Consider the following 20,829-nt stretch of genomic DNA (forward strand, 5'->3'; position numbering starts at 1 on the left):
ATACTATTAGCTTACAAAAACATGATCATAATTTTCACAGTTTGAATGTTTAACCATCAATCAGAAAGAGATAGAGAGAGCGCAGGAGAGCGAGAGAGAGGAGATAGAGAGAGAGGGAGGGAGAGAGAGCGGAGATGAATGAGAGCGTGAATTAATATCTCTCTCAAACCTCCTTTTGTCAAAAATATATATCTATTACAAACATCAATTTACAAGCTCAAAGAAATGGAGATATGTGGCTTCCAGTGATGCCACTAACGCGTTACTAAGTAACGCGTTATTGTAATCTGATTACTTTTCCCCGAAAATAGTAATCTAACGCGTTAATCTTTACAAGCCAGTAATCTGATTGCAGTTACTTGTCCAAGTGGCTGTGCGTTACTATTTCGTTACTATCTCATCATAATGCAGGCGGAATGCAGTATTTTCTTTTCGTTTTCGACAGTCAAAAAATAGGTTTGGAGCTGTATTTCCTTGTATTGGGGGAGTGACGTCACAGCACGTAACCTCACGTGTTGTTCCATGCTGGTGGGCGGTGGCTGTTATTGTTATTATCAGGATAGCGAGCTAGCAGGGAGACGCTGCGCGCGGCTCAGAGGAGCCTTCCCTCGCGCGGCACAGAGGAGCCACTGGTCTACTTCACGTTTGTGTCAGGTAACGCGCGGCTCAGAGGAGCCTTCCCTTGTGCGGCACAGAGGAGCCACTGGTCTACTTCACGTTTGTGTCAGCTAACGCGCGGCTCAGAGGAGCCTTCCCTCGCGCGGCACAGAGGAGCCTTCCCTCGCGCGGCACAGAGGACCCTTCCCTCGCGTGGCACAGAGGAGCCCCTCGATGTTAAGCCGGGTGAAAAAAAACATTCACTATGCGCGCGGAGGAAACAAAATAATGTCTACCGCATCTGTAATCACAGCACGACCAAACGGATAGAGTGCAGGTATGTTCCACATTTGAGTTAAACATCTTTTGCATTGCACTATTCATGAACATGGAACACCATACTGCAGTATGTAGGTTGTCAGTAGCCCACAATAATACATAATAATAATAATAATAATAATAATAATAATAATAGCATAGGAGGAGCAGTACCGTTTAATAGGCTGTTTTTTAAGATCATGAGCTTCAGATACTGGATAGGTATTCAAACATAAAGAACATTTTCTTGAAGTATAACATTCCAACCCATCAAGTGCTCCTGTGGAATGGCTTTTTAGTCTGGGAGGGTTGGTGCTCACGCCTAGAAGGAACAGACTTTCTGACAAGAGGTTTGAGAAGATTCTGTTACTGAGATATAATCACTGGTTTACTCACCCCTCTCCCCTGTTTCACTAGGAACATTAGAACCATATCTGAATAGGGCAGGCCTCAAAGGTAGGGTACATATCAGCCTACATGTGGTGTTATTGACCATTTATCTTTTGTGAAATCTATAGATAGGCCTACCTGCCCTATTAGTACATTTTACTCAAACTGAGTACATTTTACTCAATTTTTTTTGTCATTCTTATGTTGTGGCAGCAGCAGGGACGACGACTTCGTAACCTAGTTACTTTCAAAGTAACTAAGTTACTCTGACAATCAAGTAATCAGTAAAGTAGCTTGGATTACTTTTTAAAGGAGTAATCAGTAATCGGTAATCAGATTACTTTTACAAGTAATCTGTGGCATCACTGGTGGCTTCGACCATGCATGCCATGAGGACGCGACGTCGCGACGCCTGCATGACACTCAACCAATATAACCAAATGAATCTCCCTCAAACCCGATAATAGGACAGAATGTGCAAACAAACCTAAAATGGAGATGCGGCTTGACATGCACCATGCATGATGCACGCACGAGGGCGACGCCATCTTTACCTGCACTATAACTCACACTTGCACTTGACCCAATATCGAACTCTTAATATTTTGCATGAAACAACCATAATGCATCATTTCGGTGTGCCATAATGTTTTAATTGCACACAGCATGCATGCAGGCAGTTGTTTAAGAAGACAATGGAGACCGAGTTAGCTTAATTATACTGAACAGCCATTAACTATAACTAAACTATTAAAAGATGCGCTAGCAGCTCACGCAATTTGCATCTACAAATTGCATATCCGAACAGATTAAATGACCACAGATAACCGCAAATTGGCAAATTTACATATATATTTATACTCACTATATGAAAGAAACTTGACGTGCGCTGCTTCTGCTAACTTGACTGCTGCTGCTGCTGCATCTCACGACATGGGGTATACAGGTATCATCCAAGAATTCCTCCGCAGCTGCACACAACAGTTGTTTCCTGTAGGGGTGCACCGATATATCGGTCGGGTATCGGTATCGGCCGATAAGTGCCTTGTTGACTGCTATCGGCCTATCGGCCGATAAGCTTAAATGTGCCGATAGCAGTCGCCGATAAATAAGCATCAATTTGTGTAGCGTCAAAAGGCAAAAAAAAAAAGTTCACTCGCGACCTACCTGCACAAGCCTGCCGTCCCCCACACACACACACAAGCTACTGCATCACAGTTACTACTTATGATTAACAAGGCATTCGTTTTGTGGCATTAACGTATATAGTTAGTGTTACACGGACAATAACATCAGCATATTATTATTACCCATAGCAGCAAGGCATTACTCCGAGTCCGTTCATAGCTCAGTTCCATTCCGTTGCTCATTCCGTACCCAACTACCCACTACTAGTTAGTTAGCACCATCCAGGCATCAACGTGAGCTCCCGGTACGGTAGCTAGTTAGTTAGCACCATCTAGGCATCAATGTGAGCTCCCGGTACGGTAGCTAGTTATTTAGCACCATCCAGGCATCAATGTGTGCTCCCGGTACGGTAGCTAGTTAGTTAGCACCATCCAGGCATCAACGTGAGCTCCCGGTACGGTAGCTAGTTAGTTAGCACCATCCAGGCATCAACGTGAGCTCCTGGTACGGTAGCTAGTTAGTTAGCACCATCCAGGCATCAATGTGAGCTCCCGGTACGGTAGCTAGTTAGTTAGCACCATCCAGGCATCAACGTGAGCTCCCGGTACGGTAGCTAGTTAGTTAGCACCATCCAGGCATCAATGTGAGCTCCCGGTACGGTAGCTAGTTGGTTAGCACCATCCAGGCATCAACGTGAGCTCCCGGTACGGTAGCTAGTTAGTTAGCACCATCCAGGCATCAACGTGAGCTCCCGGTACGGTAGCTAGTTAGTTAGCACCATCCAGGCATCAACGTGAGCTCCCGGTACGGTAGCTAGTTAGTTAATAACGTTATATAGTTAGTGTTACACGTTCAATATAACATCAGCATATTATTTACCCGAACACAGCAAGTAAGCAAGGCATTATTCCGTTCATAGCTCCGTTGCTCATTCCGTACCAAACTACCCATTCTGCAATCTGTTAATAAAGTTTTCAACCAGTTTCAAAGTTTTTTTTTTCTTTTTCAAATACTTATAATCAAATATCGGTATCGGCCGATAGTGTTAGTTGAACAATCGGTATCGGTATCGGTGGCCAATTTTCATATCGGTGCATCCCTAGTTTCCTGTTGCTTGCTTGCAGAAATATTATTTTCACATGCCGTTATTTCTCACTTCTCAGAGCTAAGCTAATTCTCTAAACGAATTATTTAATATAATTGGACTTAATATATAATATAATTTTATTAACATCTCTCTCACTCTCTCTGTCTCTGTCTCTCTCTCCCTCTCTCTCTCTCTCTCTCTCTCTCTCTCCCTCTCTCCCCCCCTCTCTCGCTCTCGCTCTCTCTCGCTCTCTCTCTCTGTCTGTCTCTCTCTGTCTCTCTCTCTGTCTCTCTCTCTGTCTCTCTCGGTCTGTCTGTTTCTCTCTGTCTCTCTCTCTGTCTCTCTGTTTCTCTCTCTCTCTGTCTCTGTCTCTCTCTCTGTCTCTCTCTCTCTGTCTGTCTGTTTCTCTATCTCTCTGTCTCTCTCTCTCTGTCTCTCTCTCTCTCTCTCTCTCTCTCTCTGTTTCTCTCTATCTCTCTGTCTCTCTCTCTCTCTCTCTCTCTCTGTCTCTCTCTGTCTCCGTCTCTGTCTCTCTCTCTCTCTGTCTCTCTCTGTATTAATGTAAAAGAGTTGAATACTCGGAAAATCACTCTACACCCAGTGGCCTAATATTGAAGAAAACAGACCTGGGCTGGAATATGGAACCAACAATCTTGTATCTCCTAAAAAAAATATAAAAATTAAAATCAGGAATGAAAGAAAGACGAAAGAAATGTCTCATATTCATATCTATTTTTGAAATCCATGACATTTACATTTAGTCATTTAGCTGCTTTTATCCAAAATGACTTACAAGTTCTGTCAAGTCTGCAGGAATGGTACAACTCTGCGTATAAGTAAGATTGTTTGTTAAACAGTGTCAAACTTGAGTGCTACAGTCTTGAGTCCAGCAGCCGTGTCATGCTAGCATACAGGCACAGGTCATAGATACCAACCGTGTCATGCTAGCATACAGGTCATAGATACCAACCGTGTCATGCTAGCATACAGGCACAGGTCATAGATACCAACCATGTCATGCTAGCATACAGGCACAGGTCATAGATACCAACCGTGTCATGCTATACAGGCACAGGTCATAGATACCAACCGTGTCATGCTAGCATACAGGCACAGGTCATAGATACCAACCATGTCATGCTAGCATACAGGCACAGGTCATAGATACCAACCATGTCATGCTAGCATACAGGCACAGGTCATAGATACCAACCATGTCATGCTAGCATACAGGCACATGTCATAGATACCAACCATGTCATGCTAGCATACAGGCACAGGTCATAGATACCAACCGTGTCATGCTAGCATACAGGCACAGGTCATAGATACCAACCATGTCATGCTAGCATACAGGCACAGGTCATAGATACCAACCGTGTCATTATACAGGCACAGGTCATAGATACCAACCATATCATGCTAGCATACAGGCACAGGTCATATATTCATTGAGAACATTCTATATGCAACTATATGCATGTATGCCTGTATGACTCCTGTATGACGCGTCACCGTATCCGCTAGACCGGAGGCATGACAGGACATTAGCAAGAAAACCCATAAAAAGCGAACACCTCTCACACCTATCACACCTCTCACACCTATCACACCTCTCACACCGATCCCACCTCTCACACCTCACACCTATCACACCTCTCACACCGATCCCACCTCTCACCGATCCCACCTCTCACACCTAGCACACCTCTCACACCTATCACACCTATCACACCTATCACACCTCTCACACCTATCACACCTCTCACACCAATCCCACCTATCACACCTATCACACCTCTATACCCATTCTGCAATCTGTTAATAAAGTTGTACTTAAGTTATGCTTTTACATTATACTTACTTAATAAGTGAATAGTTCCAAGTCAATCAAAAACTATGAGTTTTATTTACTCAAAACATAATGCGGTTTACAGTCTGTATCTACTTAATTATCTTAAGTTGTACTTAAGTTATGCTTTTACATTATACTTACTTAATACGTGAATAGTTCCAAGTCAATCAAAAACTGAGTTTTATTTACTCAAAACATAAGAACACGTCACACGAACTCAAGACATTCAAGTTAGTAGAACTTTCATAGAATATTGAGTATACCCTACTCAAACTAATTGATTATTTTGAACATGCGGGTTTACAGTGTACTCTCACCACCTCTCGTGCCCTCCCCATGAGCCTACTCATGACCTCCTCAGCCTGCTCTGCCACTGAGATCCCCCTTTTTCGCAAGTATATCCTGACTACGGACTCCCATTCATACACTGTGCATGTATCAGAGCCATCACCTCTAAAGCACACTGGCTCCCTAATCTCAGACTTCACCACCATGTTTACCAGGGAAGGGACATTCCCTCCTGAGTTGAATGTGTTTACTGCAACATTGTACCCCATCCCACTGCTCCTCTTTGACTCTAGGCATGCGGCAATACTCTCCCCTATGGAGATCCCAATCTGCTTCGCTATGCCTGCTACCATCTCCACTGAAGGATCTCCAATATTTGTGTCAGGTACTTCCGATTTAACTGCACTCAGTTGTGGCGGACCAGAGTAACTGTCATTGACATCTGATAACTCTCCAAGATTAGGCATAGGTGTAGATGTGAGAGGTGAATGCTGAAAACTGGTGCTAGGCCTCCCAACTAATGGAATCGGAGTGTACCTCATTGCCCCCCTCCCAACTCCCGAGTATTCGCCACCCTCCATCTGCAGAAGTATCCAGTATACTATAAAAAAAATAAAAATCCTAATAATCAGACTTTACCAGTACTCTTGTCCACCAAATAGTCAACCTATCTTGAACGACACCATACTAGTATCAATGAAAGAAAATAAAAAGAAAATCAGCAAGCTGATCACACTATCAGTAAAAGAAAACACAGAATGTTATGTAACATCACCTATAATACCAAAAAGAGAACCTCTTATATTTTAGAAACCTGTGTGAAAGTGTATTAGGAATCACCAAAAACCACAGTAGGCTACAGATGACTATAGTAGTTGAATAAAAATGTCTTAAATCCCTGCTCCACTCAAATCAGAACACAATGTGTTCGTTCTGATAAATAGATCAACATTGCCACCTTGTGTCATATGTGCAATACTGCGCTCTGCTACCCGAGGGAAAACTTCAACTCGTTTTCAATCTGATAAATGATCCGATGCTGCCACCTTGTGGCGAATGTGCAACACTGCACCTTTATTTAACCAGCCTCCTGTTCATATAGCGTGAGTCACACGGACTCACTCTGCTGCAACACTGCGCTCGGACTGTTCATACAGCGCGAGTCAGGCGGACTCACTCAGCTGCAACACCAGTTCTTCTTCTGGAACGTGGCGAATCCCTCGATGACGATTCCAGAAGCACGGTCGCGGCACCATTATAACCAATGCGTTGTGTACTTTTTTAATTGAACGACAGATACTTGCTCCACGGTCTTGGGTGGTTTATTCTGGTAACACACAAAAGATCCTGGTTAGACAGTGTTGTGAAGGATCAGATTAAACCGAATATGTATATTTATTTATATATATATATTTAATTGTATTTGTATATCGTTTGATATCCCCTGTATATTCCTTGTACAATATGCACTGAATATCCCTTTAGTCTACTAAACAGCCCATAATAGTTTCATTCTACCATTGGACAAGAACCTGGCGCCAGGTTGCCATACCCCTAGGTCCAAGTTCAATCGTGCCGCCTAACATGTCGTGGCAAGCCCCGGTTCCGCGCAGGAATATGTCGGGCGAAATACGAATGGTACTATTTGTTCATAGCGCATATATATATGGCGCAAGTAAAGTAGAACTTTCTTTTTAGTCCAGTTCTTTACCCTCCAACAGAGTGACAGACGCAAAGCCTCCCCACGACGCACGTGCGGTGTAGTAAGGCCTACTTGGCCCCAGAATAGGCATTGAGATATCGTGTAGATTAATAGTTGAATAGTCATAGTTTGGCACTATACCGTCGAGTTGGACGTATTCTATTAAGCTAATAATAGTCTATTTATGTATGGTGCATCGTTCGGTTAGAGTTCTAACGTTATCAGTACCCCCATCGTTCCTGACGTTATCTGGACGCTTAACCAGGCTGAGCAGACCCCTAGTGGTGCTTGCATCCGAGGAGCTCCGGGCCAAGAGCGACTGGACCTGTATATTGGATTACTCTACCCGGACGACGGCGAGCCTTCCACGGCTTGGATTATGCTTTGGGTGCTTTGATTATTCCATGGATAAAGGCCAACACTGCGGAGTGTTGGAATTACCCCCCGGAGAGGACTCCAGGTGAGACGGCGCTCTACACCAGTGAGGTCGCCTCACGTCTCTCCGTTGTGGACCGGCAGCTACCGTCCACAGAGGGTCCAGCTGTATTCGTCTGCGGCCCGAGGTTCTGTGGGCACCGTGTCCAAGACTTTGGATTCTCCCAAGACACCGTCGGCCAGATGGGATACCGCCAGCGGCTTCTCTAACCCCCCCTCCTACTGTCTTACAACCAGCGGGACCCCCCCCCCCCCCCCCCCCCTTAGTGTATCCAGCTATAATCATTTAAGTACCATCGCTATCGTTTCCTAAATATTCCAGGTTGTATACTTACTCCCTGCGTAACCAGAGATTGGACATTCAATGTTGATTTACCTACGAATACTCATTTGCCATAAAAGTGCATATTTCATATTTCAAATCATAAATGTAATTAAGTGAACGTTGTATATACCTTTTGCTATATTAAACCTTCGATTTGGTACATTTGTGTGGATTCGTTTCATCAGGTGGGAAAGTGTTCATCATACTTATATCATGTACTGGATGGCCAGAAGTTAAAGTACAAGAGGTAGTGGTATTAAATATCATATCTAACAATACAGTCAGGGAATTGTACCCCTCAGTTACAGACAGGTTATGTGGTCGGCTCATCAGACCCCTCGAACACCGTTCACATGGGCTGCTTCCTCATGTAATGGTCAATATAATAACATGAAATAATAAACAATGTACAATCAAATGACAATATTTTGTACCTGGTAACACACAAAAGATCCTGGTTAGACAGGTTATGTGGTCGGCTCATCAGACCCCTCGAACACCGTTCACTACAGAAGAATTGGGAATAATTAGCCTACTAACATGTGGGCTAGTTATATACATTTTCGACACAATCTCACTTAATTATTATTTTAACACATTTACCATACGGTCGCTACATTCTACAATTTATTGTCAACATGCCTACATTAATACTTCCAACTAGTAGTGAGAGTTAAACATTTAGGAATATTATGTTAATTCGGGGTGTACTGTCTGTGAACCTACCATGGGCTGCTTCCTCATGTAATGGTGCCACGCTAACTTGAACACTTGGGTTGAAGCCCACAAGGAAACGCCCACCAACCAATAAGAATCCCTAGAACCAGTAAGTGCCATGCTATTGGGTCTTAGTTACCTTGACAAGTGGAATCACAATAAACTCTGTTACATTAACACATTGGGCATTGTGCCCATCTTATACCACTCTCTGCCACCGTTAAAAGCCTATGGAGATGTTTACCTTCTTTGCAGGGCTATAACTTTTTAAATTGTATTGCTATATTGACATTACTATGGCCCATTCAACATCGATTATCTATTGTTCAGGATGTCGGAACGTTATATTTTTTCATTCATACAATGTTGTGTTAATACCTTCGAGAATATAAGTATGTTTTTAATCTTCTCTGCTGTAATTCCAAAAACTAGAGTTATAGGCCCTGAAGCATATATAGATTACCGATTGGCGTTTCTTTCCCATACACGCTATATAAAAAAATTCAAATGTATATGATCGGTATACATTATGCTTCATCATGCGTGGAGGAAAGGGGGGCGGGGTTGTTTATGATTCCTTGATCGTCACTAACGGCTTTATTTACTATGGGTTTATATATTGATCAGACTGTTTGCAAACAAGGAAATGCACAATCGGGTTGAAAATAACGTTAGTGTTCTCTTACCATGGGCCGATGAGACTGGCGGAGAAAGATCCCAATTATTCCACGCCGATCACCTAGATCCATTTCCGGTTTGTATGGCGCAATAAACGCCGAAATCATATCGATTATTGCGTTATGGCAGCGATTCATAGTGTCTGTCAGGAGTCCCGTAGCGAGATGTGACTGCCGGAGGAATTTCCTCGACGCACCGATGACACTTTCCGTTTTTTTAGTGTGTAACTCGCCCGACCATCCACCAGGCGGCGGTATTGAGCCGTTGCAGTCCCATCTAGGGTCCCGCTAGGGCACCGGGGGTTGGGTGGATGAATTATGAATGCCATGGCGAAAAAATTAAATATTGATCTAAAAAACACTGTACAGCGATGTTGGCGGTCAACGCATGGCGGGCAATAACGCTGGAAAGCGATTTTGGCGACCAATGTGTTAAAGGGATGCAGACCAGAGAAAGTCTTTCGTCTTGTTTACATCAGGGTCTCCCATTTTCAATTAATAATGAATTGTAAGTAAGGGTGCAATTAGCACCGTGCAATCCATTCTTTGTGGATCTAGCCCACAGAGTTTGAAAGGATGTGCAATATCGGCCGCATCCTACCAGGCGGCGGTATTGGACTTTTGCAATCTCAGACTCATTCCCCATGATAACACCAGGCTCCCTGGATGGATAATGAATGGAAATATCGAATAAAAGAAAAAGCGGCCAAAACCCGACTATACTCGGGTCTGGCGCTGAACGTTCGGCGAGTTAACCCGACTATCATCGGGTCTGGCACGGAAAGTGTTAATCATTGTTACATGAAAATATGTTTGCACCAGATTTAGCAGAAGCTCATTTCCATCTGTAGTCTATCCAAAACACATGAAATACAAACAGTGCAAGAGTTTAAAATATATATACACGTAAAATGTCAGACAACATGCACAGGACACACAGCATAAAGAGTGCAAAATACATACACATGGAATGCAACATAACATGCACATACACACAGCACAGTGCCAAACATCATCTATTCTTGACACTTAAAATACAAGACGGAATTAAAAAGTACAAAGTAAAAGTAACTTGAGTCCCTTGTGTAATCATCTATTAGGAAGAAAGTCAGACGGCACCACCTAGTGTTGGCAACATTGGTGACTCAGGAGCCATTGTTTTGTGACGGAGCAAAAGTTATCATAGTTTATATTATTTTTTATGTCACTAGGAAGCCTGTTCCACTCTTTGATGGCCTTGAAAGAGAAGGCAGATTGGGCAGAAGCAGAGTTTCTTAGAGGGACCTTGCAGTCACCTCTTGATGCAGATCTTGAAGCCCTTGTTCTCAGCTCAGAACAGGGGCTGTGGGCAGAATACGGGTCATATGAACCATAGCTGTCAACCCTACCGTTTTTCCCGGGATTCTCCTGTTTTTTCAACCTTCTTCACGCCCTGTTCACGGTTCACGTATTTTGTACTTATTCATTTTTACAAAATGGCTGCAATTCCCCTCTGTGACGACAGGTGGCAGCAGTGTAGATTAGAACGTTATCACAGCATCACTACATTTCGTGGTCTCATTTCTGCAGACCCCTCTCTGATTGGTTGAGCCCATTTCTGCAGACCCCTCTCTGATTGGCCGAGCGCGCGCATGCGCATGAGCCGCGACAAGCTCCTCTAGCCAGGAGTCAAAACTCTGTTAAGCTCCAGAGAGAGAGGCTGAAAACCCACAGTTCTTGCCCGACGGATGGGAGCCGAATCCCGGATCCGAGTTTTCTGATGAATAGCCCCAAAACATGGAGGTCGCAAACGCAATTTATACGCATGGAAGTATTTGATTACGCCATAACGAATCATTAAAAAAATATACCGTTAACTGGAATATGTTGTGTGTGCCTTTACACATATGTTGGATAGGCTTATGTAATTGGTTTGTCATTAAAAACCAATAATAATCGCTCGCCGGCTTCGCTCTCTCAGATTCAAAGTTTTAATTGCAGCCTGGAACATACATGTTTCGGAACCAATGTGTAACTAGACAGTTACAATATAACATTTATATTAATTAACCCAGTTAATGCCTTAAGACAGGGGTGTCAAACTCATTTTCACAGAGGGCCACATCAGCATTATGGTTGCTCTCAAAGGGCCAAAGACTGTATAAATGTTAATGTAATGTAAAATAAATGTAGCTACTCATTTACATATTGTTAAACATGTTGTTTCTGTATTTATTACTTATTCAAGTTATACATATTGCATATGCATTTGCATAGATGTAAAAATATATGTTGGCTTATGTTATTTTAAGTTTTTTAACAAATAATTTTAGTTTATCAGAACCCCATATTACTCCATTAATTAATGATCAAACCATTCAAGTAAATAACAAAGAAGAAGATCATCAAATACAAGCTATGACATTACGTTTGTTCAAAACCTTTTTGTCACAGTCAAGAGGGGCAGAACTAACAACTGAGCTGCAAAGAAAACGTGGGACAGATGTAGCAGATGTTACAAAAACAAATGGCTGCACACAACCTTGCAGAGGCCATACATCCAACTAATGGAAGATAGTTTAATTAACTTTAATTAACAGATTGCAGAATGGGTACAGTACAGCTCAATACACACAATTGTTAAGGGGATGCAGACCAGAGAAAGACTTTCGACTTGTTTACATCAGGGTCCACCATTTTCAATTCGTAATGAAATTGCTATCATGTGTCTGCATGAACACACAACTGTAACTGTACTAAAAAATAACAAAATAAGGGTTGTCTCAGTTCACAACTATATTGGTCAAGTTTTGGGTGGGACTTGTTTGCGTCCCTACAGCTTCTTATTCAATTGAGCGAGATGCTCGGTTATGTCACACAGCCAGTTTGCATCGGACAGTTCAGACAATATTTCTTCAACCCTTTGTTACCTATTCCGCCTGGATCTTTTTTGTATTTTGGGCTGTAAAATTGTCAAAGAATGTCTGAGGAGTAAGTGCTTTTGGCTTTTTTCCTTTGTTACTTCATCAATACCTCAGATGTTCAACATACATGTATGTGTAAGAATGTGTAATAACTAAGGCTGTCAAAGTGAAAGCTTTTTTAACGTATTAACCCACAATTATTTTAACGCCGCTATTTTTTAACCCAAGATTAATGTTTACATTTATTTTTTTTTTTTTTTTACCAGAGCTCTTGGGGGGCCACATCAAATGACGTGGCGGGCCACATTTGGCCCGCGGGCCATGAGTTTGACACCTATGCCTTAAGAGAGAGTCTGGTGCTCAATTGCTACGGAAATGTTGTGTCTTACTAATAATAACTAATTCCTTGTTCAATAGAAGTCTCTGTGATACTTTCTGAATATGATTTGGGAACATCAAATGGGCAGGCCGCGAAATAACATAACGTTACAATGTACAGTTTCTGACAGCTGGCTGTGTTGTGAAATGTGCATAACGTTATGAATAAACCGCGAAATAACGTTATACGTGATTGATAGGATAACATTACATCCGCCTTTTACTGCATGACGAGCTAAACCAATCAGAGAGGGGCTTCGCTCAACCAATCAGAGAGGGGTCTGCAGAAATGGAGTTCAACCAATCAGAGAGGGGTCTGTAGAAATGCGGCTACTCGGTTATGTCACACAGCCAGTTTGCATCTGACAGAGATTGCGAGACGGTTGCGACCCGAAGAAGAATAAGAACAGCGAGCGGATTTGCTCAGAGCTCAGGGGAGAGACTGATGCACCGAGGGTGTCAAATCAACTTAGCCAGTGTCTCTTGATTGCCCACTCTGTGGCTTTTGTCTCTGGAACAAAGGGTTTGCAAATCTTCTGTGGATAAAACAATACAAAGTTACTGTATGTGATGCAGGAATGTGTAAATGTGTTGGTGAACAGCCGTTTGCTCTGCGCCTCCCCTGTCGTCCCCTAAGGTTCACGCGTCCCCTCCCATTCCTCCACGGAGAGCATGCCTTCACTGGCCCAATTTCCTGAATGCGATTTATAAATATAAATTGATCCGTTTTAAAAGTTGTCGTGAATTGTCATGGTATGACAAATACAGTTACTGGTAACTCGCAGGCATTGCAGAGATATTGAGGAAAAACACAAAATCGCATTGGCTTTTTTTCTATCTCACTTTACTCTGTAGACACACACACTGTAACAAAAATGATATTCCCACTGCTAAATTAATGACCATAGGTATTTTTTATAGCTTTAACAAGTTGTAGTATTAATATGTAGCCTACAGTGATGCAGGTAAGGGGACACTATGGTAATACATTGATTGATTGCTAATTTTAACAGATTGCAGAATGGGCACAATACAGTATGGCACAATACACAATTGTTAAAGGGATGCAGACCAGAGAAGGCCTTCTTCCCCCATTTTCAATTCATAACATTTACAGTAAAATCAAATACATTTACAGATTACAACCTTTATTTAATGGTTAATATTTTGATAAAATGTAATTTACTGTATTTTTATAGCATTTACACTTAAAGTAGGAACACAAAAGTAATCTGTAAAATAATACAGTGCATTTCCTGTATGGCTGGGTACATACAGGATTTGACCAGCAGATGGCAAGCGACGAGGCAGCTCCATTGGGAGGGGGCAGGGCCGAGTGGGAGGGGGCGGGGAAGGGGCGGGGCTAAAATGTACACGTTTTTTCTCCTGCCTATGTTGACAGCTATGATATGAACACCCACGATATAGTGTTCTTCCCCCTTCCTACTGTATAAGAAAGAATTAAAACTTCCGGTTTAGCTACAATATGTAGCGCACGCGTTTGGTAACAGCTCCGCTCCCGACACCGTTAATTTCGTTCAAAAACATTATTTTAACAAATACCAATGAGATTAAACCACATCGTATGTATTAATAGGAACTTCTACTAACTATATCAAAAGACATAAAGACTCAACATGGATGGTAAGGATAAGAAAAAGGTTGGAAAGAAACACGAAGCAGCAAATCCAACGGCGACGATTGAGACACGTTCAAAAAAAATAACAGGCGACGCGACGGCAGATCCGTTGTTGACAATCCCCGATGGGGGGAACATAACGGAGAATATAGCGGGACCATCGGCGACTGGCTCCGAGAGGGAGACAATAGAGGACAACATAACGGGAACGACAGGTAAAAGTACCGTGAAGGACAAAGCAGAGGATTTTGAGAAGATAATAGCCAACAAATCCATCGGTCCCATCACTGCACCTACAATATCAACTGACACAGGCAGTGCAAGTACACAACCCGACTTCAACTCTCTGATTAAGGAACAGATGGTAGCTTTCAAAGTACACGTCGCACACATCGATGCTAAATTCGAAGAAGTTATGAAAGCAGTCGCTGTACAGTCCGTGCGAATCACGACAGTGGAGAATACGGTGACAGAAATTACACAGGTAGTCAAAGAGAACGAGAAGAACGTCAACGATGGATTGATAGTTAACGAAGGAGATAAAAAAGGTGGAAGAAGCATGTCGGATAAAAATACAAGAAGTCAAAGATGAAGCGATGGAGAGGCTGCTCGAGACCCAACGTTACTACAGGTGAAATGATATCCGCATTGTGGGACTTGATGAATCAGTCAATTGCACAGACGACAAGTTCCCAACAGTGTTAACAGAGATTTTGGGTAACAACATTCTAACCACAGAGCCGATAGTGGACCAATGTTACAGAATCGGTACTCGAGAACAAAGAGGCAACGGTCCAAGAGTCATCATTGTTACTCTGCGCAAGACGGCAATAAGAGATGACATCATCAGAGTTGCACGCAACCAAAGGGGGAAACTGAAATATGGTGAAAATTCAATATTTATCCACGAAGATCTATGCAAAGAGGCCATCGCTCAGCGTTTCCCCTACAAGGAGGTGATGCAGAAATTGTTCAAGTGTGGCCTCAGACCAAGGCTAATATACCCGGCACTATTATCGATCGTGGGAAAAGACGGCCGGAGGGAAGGATTACGCACGCCTAAAGACGCCGAGGAATACTTGAATCTACATGGAGCAGGTCCCCCAGGGCAGAACGCAACACTGTCTCGCACCAGATAAGCCTACTCGTCTCTCTCTTTCTCTTTGTATTTCAGTATTAGAATGACTTTACCACGACTCAACAAAAGTAGCAGATGATATGCATGCCGGCAACACCAAGGCACAAGGTGTATAATATGATTCGTAATGCATTATATTTACAGACTTCTGGTCTCCGTGGAGACCAGAATATATCATTGACACTGTGAACAATCTGGAATATTCTGGGCTCATCGCCCGACTGCTCTGGGACACTAAGGAATATCCCGAAAATACTAGCAGTCATGAACCCTGGGTAGGAAGATCATTCTGGAACATGACAGCAGTCTGTTCGTATATACTAGGGTATTCTACAACCTTCTAGAATATAATGCACCATTACAACGAAGGCCTGCAACTTTAACATTAACATCCGGTGTGTATAAGCATATGATCAATTGACTGAAGTTTAATCAGGCCTTAATAAGGCTTTAAAAAAAAATCAGCCACACCTAAATGTATGAGCACAACAAGGTTATTCTAATAATTTAAATAATCACTCCACTGATTTAGAGATTGGCACAATGTAGCTCTAAACGTCTCTGTTTTTCTCTTATCTATGTATTCAATTTTATTCTAGTGGCTCTCACTCCCTTTTTTTATCTTACATTGTTCTTTTCTATTTTTCTTCATTTTAATGTGTTAGTGTTTGTCAAACATTTTTTCTTTTCCTTTTTCTGATGTTTCCTACATAAGTTAGTAGAAGGTTCAAATGAATATATCAATGAAGGTATTCTTTTTTTCATTTTTCATAATATTTTACTACATTAAGGGAAGGCGCAAGACCAAAAGCGACATTCTATTGAATTAGAATGAAAATGTTAGATCCTATGGCAATTAGCATAGGAAGAGTAGGATTACAAAGCTCAGTTTGGGCAATTCGGTGGCCTAAGGGAGGGAGTCATACGCGGAGGATGTGTCTATGGAACACAGGCCTGTACGACTCTCTGGGAGAGGGGGAAAAAGGGGATTTTTATTTGTATATATATATGTTTTTAAGCTCGGCTCTCAACGGGACCTCAATAATTGGATGTACATCTATTGTAGCTTCGCACTCCAGAAGCATTACCAAAAATTACACAACATGTATAGATTATGGCTAGTTTGAATATAATGATATGGAACACTGGTGGGATAAATAAACAACACAAACGCAAAAGCGTGCTCACACTGATGAAAAAAGAACATGTGGACGTGGCTCTACTAAGCGAAACGCACATTTTAGAGGAAGACATAGATACGTTAGCGGACAACACATATCATAATATTAGTCACTCTTCTTTTGGTTCGAGAACTCGAGGTGTAGCCATAGTCGTTAGACGTAAGTGAAATATTGAATTAAAGGGAGTATGGTCGGATACAGATGGTCGTATAACTATAGCTATGATTGTACACAATAACTGGAAAATAGCGTTGGCAGCGGTATATGCCCCAAATTTGTACGAAGAGGGTTTCTTCTCTACACTAACCAATGCAATGTTAGACCTTCCCGATTACTCATTTATAATAGGTGCAGATTTTAATGCCATTTGGAATCCAAGGATGGACAAATCTTACCTCGCCTTTTCCAGCGAACAAAAGAATTCATCTAAAGCATTAAAGGATTGGTCGAAGATTACAGGTGACTTATGGCGATCACTTAATCCCACGACCCGAAAGTACTCTTGTCGATCTGCGAGACATAACACATTATCCAGAATAGATTATGTCTTTGCATCCCGAGACTATTTGATAAATATGAAGTGGAAATGATACCCAATGCACTATCAGATCACTGTTATTTACTCCTAAAAGGAACATTTGGTATACTATCTTCCCGAGCCCCAAGATGGCGATTTAAATCGATGCTGCTTAATAACAAGGAATTCATTACACAACTCAAAGAAGCTCTTATAGTACAGGGCTGTACGCTAAGCTTTTTCACTAGGGGCACACTTGCCCCTAAATGAGAAATTTAGGGGCAAAGAATATTTTTTAGGGGCACATTTTTAAATAACTATTTTACCATTATAGTAGGGCTGGGCGATATGGCCTCTAAATGATATTGCGATATTTTTTGGCCATATCACGATACACAATATATATCGCAATATTTTGACATTTCCTAAAGCACTTAAAATGCTTGATTTAACCCTTTGATGCATACAGTCACGCCAATATGATGATTATAATAAGTCCCTGCAACATATGTTTGCATTATTAAACCATGAAGATGCTTTAAAAAATAATTTAATGAAAATGTACTAAGAGTAGTCTACTGACACACTAATAAAAAAAATTATTTACATCTAAGACTATTTATATAAAAACTCTTGGGTGCCCTTTTTTTGCACAGTACTGTGTTTTCTATCCACTTTAGCCAAACACACACACACACACATATATATATATATATATATATACTACTGTGAGAAAATAATAATTACACACAAAGGGATAATGGCTTATAGCAGACTTAATGATTTTAGAATATTTCAGATAATGAAATTAAATGTTTATCATCAACTATCCAGTTAGTATTTATACTGTCTGTAACGTTTGGCTACTTTAAATCATTGAATGTAGAGAGAGAGCGAGAGAGAGAGAGGGGGCGAGAACGCACAAGAGAGCCAGCCCCCCCCCCCCCCCGGGTTTTGTTCTAGGTTCGCGTTTTGATCGTCTAAGCTGCCGTAGGTGATGACGTCACACTCGAATGTAAACAGGAAGAGTCTAACACGGAGATGGAAAGTGGATGATATACAGAAACGAATAACTAATAAATATGAAGTTATGTTTAAACTTCTGTTGTCAAGCGTTGTCACTTGTCAATATAACCCACCCCCTTTCCTCACTTTTCCACCGTCCCTGCTTCACTCGGGACCACCAGCTAACGTTAGCCCATTGCTCGTGTCAATTAAATTGCATGTTATTAAATGTCCGCGCTGGTCTGTCTAATGAAATTACAACCGCAACATTATGTCGCCTGTACAGCCCTGGTTGTAGGCTAATGTTAGTGTAGTGAAATGCGAATGAAGGGGTGAAATCACTATTCGCAAGCTTGCGAGTAGATATAATTTTTCATTCGCACCGGCCAAATTAGGGGGCAATTTGCGACGATCTCGTCGCAGCGTACAGGCCTGTAGTATTCCTACGGGAGAATGCAAACTCGGTGCAAGACCCCAGAATAATATGGATGTCGGTAAAGGGAATGATCAAGGATTTCACTGATAGCTTTTCCTCCAAAATGCGCAAGAATCAATGCACAAAACTGTCTGAACTGGAAACGCTTTACTCAACGTTATTTAATTCTTTAAAATACAACAACTCAACTCGACTAGAAAATCAAGTTAACGTACTAAAAATACAGATCAATGCCATACACAGACAACAATCGGAAATACAAATACGCAGCACAAGACAACAGCAGTACTCCCAATGTTCTAAACCTAGTCACCTATTAGCCATGCGATTAAGAATTAATGCAAAATTTGCAGATATAACTACCATTAGAGCACAAGTACTTGAAACAGACCCTGAAAAAATAAACGATACATTCAAAGAATTCTACTCCGACTTATATAAATCAGAAACGACCTTCGATCAAAACAAAATGGACACATATCTTAATCAAATTATTCTCCCTAAACTTTCAGAGGATGACGCTAAACAGTTAGAAACACCAATCACACTAGAGGAACTCAAGAAGGCCATATCCGAAATGCAAAGTGGTAAGGCTCCTGGAAGAGACTGTATCCCACCAGAAATGTACCTTTCTTGTTGGGACATAATTGGACCCTTATTACTAAATATGATCTTATACTCAGTCAAGGAGGGGAACTTCCATAAAAACGACAATATTGCACTCATAACAGTCCTTCTCAAAAAAGACAAAGACCCCACCGAGTGCGGTAGTTACAGACCCTTAAGCCTCCTCGGAACCGATATCAAACTGTACTCTAAGGTATTAGCCATCAGATTACAAAAGCATATGACGTCTTTAGTTCATCCGGACCAAACTGGCTTCATAAGAGGCCGCCTGATCACTGATAACATAAGACGAATACTGCACGTACTAGATGCCGACAAGGACGACACCATACCTAAGGCGATGCTGTCCCTGGATGCTATGAAAGCCTTTGACAGGCTGGAATGGTCGTATCTATGGGCAGTATTAGAAAGGATGGGGTTAGGAAAAGGATTCATTGATATGATTAAAGTATTATACAAAGACCCATCGGCCATGATTACAACAGGTACAATCATCTCCAAAATCTTTCCGGTATCACGCTCAGCCAGACCGGGTTGCCCTCTTAGTCCCGGACTATTCCATCTATCATTAGAGCCTTTAGCACAATATATAAGACAATCCCAATCCATAGAACCAATCGTAATCAAGGGCACACAACATAAAATTAGTTTATATGCGGACGACGTAATATTGTTCATGCAAAACCCCAACACCACATTGCCTCATCTGCTCAAGTTGATTGAGAACTTTGGTGATTTATCGGGATTTAAGATAAATTGGCCGAAGTCGGCTTTCCTTCCACTTAACACCCCTGCAAAAAAAGATATAACCCTCCCAGGAGAGATACCTATGGTAAAACATTTTAGATGCTTGGGAGTGGAAATATTCCCCACCATAAGACAAACGGTGAAGCACAATTACACAAAAATCCAAAACAAAATCAAAGACGACCTTGATAGGTGGGCAAAACTTAAAAACTCAGTACAGGCACGGATATCAATAGTTAAGATGGATGTACTACCTAGAATCAACTTCTTCAGTTCAATGCTACCGTTACCCCCTCCAGAGGGTTACTGGAAAAGATTACACTCCTCCACATACACATTTATTTGGAATAACAAACCACCACGTATAAAAAGATCCACCGCACAGAGAAATAAAGCAGACGGTGGCATGGCATTTCCAGATTTTTTCCACTATTTTAAGGCGTACACATTAAGACCATTGACAACATGGTTTGATCCCCAAGCATTAGTATCCTGGAGAAAATTAGAAGAAAACATAGTAGCCCCACATAGACTGAAGGACATAGCATACACTAAACTACCAATCAAGCACTGTGAATGGAAATTTGGCCCCATAATTACCCATGCGATCCGGATATAGCGTGAAACGCAAAACAAAATATCCTAACCCACATAAATGGCACAATCATACTCCCTTATTCAATAACAATGCACTCTTAATTGAAAAACGACCTATAAGATTCCCTATATGGGAAGAGCA

General features: G+C 41.7%; 1 protein-coding gene across 1 annotated transcript in view; it reads left to right on the forward strand.

The window, feature by feature from the left end:
* pgap1 (post-GPI attachment to proteins inositol deacylase 1) overlaps nt 1-20,829 on the forward strand; it is a 135,908-nt gene that overhangs the window by 27,585 nt on the left and 87,494 nt on the right. The window lies entirely within an intron of this gene.

This window comes from Notolepis coatsorum (assembly GCF_963971535.1).
Source record: "Notolepis coatsorum genome assembly, chromosome: 3".
Taxonomy (NCBI): Eukaryota; Metazoa; Chordata; class Actinopteri; order Aulopiformes; family Paralepididae; genus Notolepis; species Notolepis coatsorum.